This window comes from Lycium barbarum, chromosome 2, assembly GCF_019175385.1.
Source record: "Lycium barbarum isolate Lr01 chromosome 2, ASM1917538v2, whole genome shotgun sequence".
In the NCBI taxonomy this organism is placed as follows: Eukaryota; Viridiplantae; Streptophyta; class Magnoliopsida; order Solanales; family Solanaceae; genus Lycium; species Lycium barbarum.
Window position 1 is genome coordinate 19,443,777 of NC_083338.1, and position 8,162 is coordinate 19,451,938.

Genomic DNA, 8,162 nt, shown 5'->3' on the forward strand with positions numbered 1-8,162 from the left:
CACCTCATATATATATATATATATATATATATATATATATATATATATATATATATATATATATTTATATATATATATAGATGAGCCCAGAAGGCTACAAAAATGATATACAAAATATGCACTAGTGAGGTCATGAAACATCTACTACCCATACATGTCTACGAGCCTCTATCTGGAGTACTAGGAATCACAAAGGATGGGATAGGACTCCGCCATTCCCCATATATACACAAAAGAAGTATACCAATCGACTGCAACTCCGAAGTAGCGGAGCGCTCCTGAATCTCCGCTGACAAAGCTCCTAGGGATAAGATCTGTCTCCCTGTCTACCTGCGGGCATGAACGCAACGTCCACAAAATAAAGGACTTCAGTACAAACAATGTACTGAGTATGTAAGGCATGAACAATAATGTAATAAACCAATAAGGAAACATGAGAGAAAGAGATAACCTGTATATCAAACTTCCTCTTAAGGCGAATATCATGCATGCTTAGCCTTTTAAGAAAACATTTTTCAAGCATACATACATAACATAATACCATCACTACCCTGCGTCCGTGGTAATCATCTCACGCCGCCCACTATTGGTGACTGCCCGGCCAACTAGGCACAGTGTAACTATCATCATCCATAAGCCGCCCACCGAAGTGGTGTTTGCCCGACCAACTAGGGTCGGTGTAATCATACATAAAAATAAGCATGCATGAGAGTCCAATTAAAAGCTACAACTCTATTAGAGTGACATAAGGTCAGTAACCTCCAATTTGTGTTATGGAACAATCATCATCACTATATCTCACCTTGAAGGAACAATTATCATAAGGTGAGATCATCAATAATTAATAAAGTTGGTAATCATGTGACAAGCTCAATAATACCATGAAAACATTGAGAACTTTAAGCTTTGGCCTTTCTAGAATGAAAATCATCATCATAATCATCATCACTATCTTGTCTCACTTGAGGGAATAACAACATAAGATGAGGCCAACTATCATGAATGTAATCAAGAATTATGTAGTAAGCTCAATCATATCATGAGAACATCTAGAACTTTAGGCTTTGGTACCATTAAACATGGAGTTATAATAAGAGTCTTGAGAATTAAGGACCTCTAGCGTTTCTAGGAGTAAGGGTAGCATGGATAGCATATATGAGATCATAACATAGGAATCATGCCTTTTGAAAGGAAAGGGGTGGCCTTACATACCTTGTCTCCTTAGTATACAGATCCCACGAGTCCTCGTACACTCTACGAATGATTACCTACAATAAACGAAGTATCCGTATCAACGATGGGTTCATAACTTATAAGAGAACTCATTTAGACATTTTGTCGAATATTTTATGTGCATGAGATTCATGTAGCTTGTTTCCCTCAATCCTATACTAGTTCCCTTTCAATCTTCACAACTCACTTAACAATCCAACAACTTTATATTACAACTTTAATTACACCGACCAGGCCAACAACATCACAACCATACCAAGTCTAGAACAATTCATACACAAGCATAGCTAGGAACAAGTTCTAGCACAACTTAAACCTTACTTTCACAATTTCTCCTTCCCATAAGTTATGTAAATGCCAAATAATATTATAACCATGAAGATGGAGTGATAATATTACCTTCAATCACAAGGATCACTTTAAGTTCGAAATTCCTTCACCTCCAAGAAGTCTCCAGATTCAACACCACAAGAGGAAGAACAATCTAATGATGATCATGGAATTCTTCATGTTAGAATCACTTGGTTTGCCCTTGATTTTGGTCTTAGATCATAAGAAGACTTGTTGAGAGAATTTTTAGAAGTTTCTAGGTCCAAAAATGGTGAAATAATGATTTAGGGTCGAATTTGGTCTATTTATAGTAGTCCAGAAAATTCTGGACCGACACAACATGCTGCGAAGTTGTAGGTCAGCAAAGCGCGCTTTGCGAGCCGAATGTTGTGTCGCAGATCTCGAAACATCACCCAAATTCACTGTCACACTTTGCTGCGCAACTGCGTCTCCGCAAAGCGTGCTTTGCTGCTCGCATGTTGCGCTCTAAGAGCCACATATTGCTCTATAATGTGACACTTTGTCCAATTTTCGCTGAAACTTAACTCCGATCATCCGATAAGTCTTAAACCTTTCCAAGGCTTACTAAACATGGTTTTACTCTCTTATACACCCAAGATGGACATATCTATCCTCATAACCTCGAAAAATTTGTCCTACTTCCCAAGACTAGGACAACTAGCACTCGGCGAAACTCAACGTTCAAAAATGCGAGGTGTAACAGTACTCCGATTATATCTAAGTATGTACATTGTAAAATTAGTTGGAATTATAATTCTAGGCCTTGTTCTCTTCTGTCAGCTGGATATATCTCTTAACAAGCTCAATTTGACAATCATTGACTTGAACAACTGCAATAACTGATAAAAATGGAAGCTATCTCCTTCCTTCCAAGTCTCTTTTTTTTTTGTTACTTTAATTTTTTTGGTATCAATTGCTTGCACAAAAAATCTTGAAACGGTTCATAGCCAAAATTTCAAGATTTTTTGTCTTGTCTATCTGCTGCAACAGAAAAACAGTCTGCCGTGACGGAACCGGAACCGTTAGCATAGCCAAAATTTCTAGTAGTATATATACGTATGACATACACAGTCTTTTTTAATATCAAAACCAATTCCAATCAATTATAACTGCACCCAAGCTTTAGATTCAGCAACTCCAAGCTATTTCAAATAAGATCGAGCAACACCCCTTTGATTTTCAATTCAAAATTTTGAATGTAACTGAAACCTAGTTAAAAGCTTCAATTTGACAATGGAGAAACTACATATCTTTTCTCAAATTCGTCTTCTCAGTGAGATAATATCTAATAGAATCAGTTCAATTATAGATTTCTCACTTGAAAACTCCAAAACTCTTCAAACTCTCATCTCTTGAATTTCTAATTTTTAACAATGAACCAACTGAGTGCAATGAACCGAGTACTTTGGGTTCAAGGACGGATAAATTGGAGGGAGAGAGTAAATTGGAAAGATTAATACTACTACAACAACAACAACAACATACCCAGTTAAATCCCAAAATGTGGATTAATGGGAGGGGTAAATTTTACCGAAATTGTAGTCTAAAATCAAGAGATACAGTAATTGTATTAAACTTTTTAAACAATATAAAATATATTTAGTGCTTAATTAATTCTAAATTGACATGTTGTGTAAACTTTCTCAGTTATTTTAGTGAAGTAATATACCGGGTTCGTTGAGCGGAGAGTGACTCAATAACTGCTTGACATGGCCCCATATAAATTTGGGTGGTGACATTTCAACTTCACGTATATATAACAAGGAAGATCATTAGCAATTGCCAAGTAATTATTACAAAAATGAAAGACATACCAATGATGGTATCTCCAGAATCAAATCATCACGTACAGAATAATTTCTATTATCATGTGGTTTCCTAGATCATTCAACACTAATACAAACTGCATGAGTAGCTTTTACTCTATGCAAATATAGCATCAATCCAGGGGCGGAGGCACGTGACCCCAAGCGGTGTCACCCGACACTGCTTGGCCGGAAATATTTTTATTTATATATACATAAATAATCTGGCGAACCAAAACATATATTGGTTATATATAAATAAAATGACACTGCTTGATAAAAATGCTTCCGTTCGCGCGCTGGTTTAGCCCTTTAGTTTTACTATTGAGGTCGAGTGTTCGAATCTGGTCAGCTCTAACGACTTTTAAAAAAAATTAACATTGTTCGGAAAATTTAGTGAAGTCAGTGTTATATCTCGTATTTTCGAACGTCGGATTATTTGTAAGCTGAGGTGGGGCCCACACGTCAAGATTTTTTTTTGGAACATGTGACAAGTTATATGAATCGCATATGTAAAGTTAAACCCAACTCGTGAAGGGCCCTTGGGCCAAATCAAAGTTGAAGCCCTCCAAACGAATATTTTTAAGAAAACGTTTTCGGGTGACTTGACTTCGAGGGACAAAAACGGTATTATAAGTTAAGAATTTGGAAATATACCAAGAAATAGAAGTTGTAGATAATTGAGTTAGCTTCCCAGGTGTCGTCGGTACAAGGAGATATGGACGTTTTAAGGTCGAAAGGTCAGTGGGCTAGGCCCAACTCGGGACCAACCGGGTTAGGCCCAAAACAAAAATGAAGAGAAAATCAAGACCAATAGAGAGGGGTGGCCGGCCACAACATGGCCAAGGCCCAACCCATGGTTTTTAATTAAATTCCCATGTGCTAAATAAGATAAAAAGGGTTATATATTCATCATTTATCCAAAGAAGCTTCAAGAAGTCAAATAAGGAGAAAAACAAAATACCAAGAGCCATAGTTGAAGGCCATTCGGCCATGAGCTCTCAAAAATCACCCCTCAAAATCTTGCTTCAAAAATTATTGTCTTGTGATAATCCTACTAATTTAAGGACCCTCTACAACGTGGTGCAGTTATTTCGGAAGGTAGAGCTCTTATTTCATCCATTTAACAAGTGGGTTTAGTGAAGAATTTTGGAAGAAAAAGGTAAGATTTTGCTCCTTTTACTTTGGAATATATGTATATGTGTTGTAGTATGTAGAAATGAGTAGAATTTATGAAAATATGAAAGTTTGCAAAGTGGGTGTGTTTATATGAAGGTGGTCGTGTGTGTATGTTAATGTATAGATATGATGAGTTGAATTTTTGTGTTGTATTCTAGTTGTGGTTATGGTGGAATTTATATTGGAAATGAAAGTTGAATGAATTTGGTTGAAGTTGGAAATATAGGTGTTGGCCGTGTGATGTATGGAATTGGAATGGAAATGGATTAATTTTGTTTAATGTGTTAGTTGTGTTGTTGTGATCCTTATGATGTAAATGAGGGCTAAATGGTTTAAGTTGGCAATAAAATGGATTGTAGAAGGTTATGTCATTTTAGTGTGATTTTATGATATTATGGAAAATGAAGTTGTGAAAGTATGGATTGATGTTGTTGATCATGAATTTGCAAGTAGAAAATGTGTTTTGATGGTTTTGTTGTATATGTAAGACTTTTGGGTGAAATATGGAATTGATGGAATTATTGAATATTGGATATATGGCTTGGAATATTCTTGGCCTATGTTTGTATGATCTTAAATTAGTGTATGAATATGGAAATATTGATATTGACTTGAAAGTGTAAAGTTGGTTTGGAAGTTGTTGCATTATTCGGAAAAGAAGACTATTTATGTTAGAATGCGTTTTAGTCGATCATTGATGACTATTGGTATTGTTGTTTGGTATGGTTGTTGCTATTTGAGCCGAGTTGAATCTCAGGGATGTTGTATGTATCGGGGAGATGCTGCCCAAATTTCTGTAGACAAGTATTGATTAAGATTGAACTTTTAAACCTTATGATTAATATTTGGTAAATGTGACCAAATGTAGATTTTGGACGAAACGGGATTTGAATTTGGAGAGGCGTAAGGAGCGAATAAGGTATGTAAAGCTCACCCTTTCCTTCTCTTGGCATGTCCTAGATGTATTAGGTTTGAAGTTGGACCTCGGGGACTACTCTACTCTTCGGAATCCGCGTCTAAATTTGCCCCGTTTCCATTCAGTGGAATTGAACTAATTATGTTGCAAATGGTTAGGAAAGTTGTTTAAATACCTAGAACTTGTGTAAATAAATTCCGATTACCTTAAAACCCTCATAAGAGACTCCATAAAGTTTATTACACATACCTTGTGTCCGCCACCTCGTTTGACCTGAGGTGGGCCCACTACTCCCGGATTTTTCTGATTTGTTCCGTTTGACTTGTTCTGAAGTAGAATTCAAAGGAAACTCTTGGTTACTCTTCTAACTACCATATGGCGTTTGTTTGAATTATTTTGTTGAGTTCCATAATGCATTTTGAAACATGAAAACGATTTCAGAAAGCTTATTTTGATATAAACCATCGTGACATCCGAAAGGCATACGCTATGATTACCGTTCAATCTCTTTTATATGATTTGCCATCTGAGTTATGCTATCGAGATTCTGTAAATGTTATATTTTGATATGTTTAAACAATCCCAAAAGCTTTAATTCGATATAATCCCCCGCGACATCCGAAAAGTACGTGCTATGACTATCGTCTGATTTCTTTCTTAAATGACCTGTCATTCAGATTATTCTGTCGAGTCTTTGTAAATATTTTATGATGCATAATTTTCTCAATACTCCACTCGTGGATGCCTCAATGCTTCCTTCACTGAGCCCGGGCCAGGATTTGTTATCAAGCGTATTCCACTGCATTGTTCGCCGTGCCTCGATGTGAGGGGGCAGGTATGACATGTACATGGGTCCGGAGTATGATGTGCCATGTACACCTATGTTCTGATATGATATGATATGATATGATATGATATGATATGATATGATATGATATGATATGATATGATATGATATGATGTGGCCATCTGATATGTTATGATTTGTTACGGAGCTATTCCCTACTCTGAAGTATGATGTGTTGTGGCGCCAGTGACGGGGTGGCGCCACGTTTTGTTCACCGGGTCCCGTATTGGGGCCAGATTTGGCATATGTTTCTGCATGCATTATTTACGTTTTGTAAGTATACATTTTGATATCCTGGACTTTGCACTCATTCTCTGTATTTTCTGTTCCGGTTATGATTTCGTCTACTGTACTTCATGCTTTACAACTCAGTACATATTTCGTACTGACCCCCTTTCTTCGGGGGGATGCGTTTTCATGCCGCGCAGGTACAGACGATAGGTTTTCTGATCCGCCCGCTTAGGACTTTGTTTTGCTATTTTGGAGCGCTCTTTTATCCGGAGCCTATATTTTGGTATAGTATTCTGCTATTGTATATATGTACGCTATTCAGGGGTACGACGGGGCCCTGTCCCGTCTTATGTTTCTGTTATTACTGTTCGTAGAGGTCTGTAGACACATAAGTGGGTTGTATATATGTTCTGGGAAATACGTATTCTGTGATGGCCTTATCGGCTTCTGTGCGCTACATCTGCTTATGTACGATAGCTTGTGACTCCGTTTGACTTTATATATTTATGTATCTAATTTATATGTTGGTTTGGGGTTACTGGGTACGTAAGGTGTCCTGCTCGGACACGAGTCGCGGCCTACGGGGTTGGGTCGTGACAGAAGTGGTATCAGAGCAGTTCGTCCTCGGAATGTCTACAGACCGTGTCTAGTAGAGTCTTGTTTATCGGTGTGTTGTGCACCACATCTATAAACAGGAGGCTACAGGGTATTTAGGGTGTTACCTTTCTTTGGATCTTAGATCGTGCGATAGAGCTCAGTCATAGGAAATGAAATTCCTTGCACTAACCTTTGATTTCAGCTGAAGAACGGCATCGACAGAAGAAAATGGCTGATGATATTGGAAGATACACAGTACACAGGTAAGCAATGGTACGAAAGATGTATGTCGGGTAAGGTATTTGAAGCACGATTGAAATATAAAGTTGAAGATCGAAAAGGGAAAATAAATAGGAAAGTGTAATAGGTGCAGTTTGAGTTGGACATGTGAGGTAAGTCTCGACATCTTTATGCTTTTATTTGAAATTATTTGCCTTGTGTGGCTATGATGCGATATGATACGTATGTATATATGTTGGCCCTGTGAGGCATTGTTGGTATTTCTGCGTGCAGATGTTGGGATAGTAAGAAGTACAGAGGAACCTCTGCCCAAATTTTTCCAGCATTATAAAAAGGAAAAGAGAATATGTGGAGTAGCTAGCACCCTTACAGAAGTCACGCAGACCGAAGCAGACTAAATGGGTGAAAAGAAGAAAGCGCAATACCGCTCGAGATTTAGAGTGAATTTGAATAGCGGTTGGGAATGTTTGTAAGCAAGATAGTAGTAAATGTAAATGTATGTGTATGACTCTCCCCTGGGGACCATAGTGACTAAGAGGCGAGTCCCAGCAGCCAGTGTCGCGATATATAAAAGACATTAACTGAACGGAATTTAAGGGACAAAGCGAAAGACATGGTACAAATATTACAAAGTAGACTGATACTAGCCCCACCACTAGTCAAGGCTGGAAAGTCCTAGTATCACGATGTTCGGGAATGGAGAGAAAGTGAGTACGAAAAAGGGGATAGCAATTGTAACATTTGGAACATTTTGAAGGAAAGA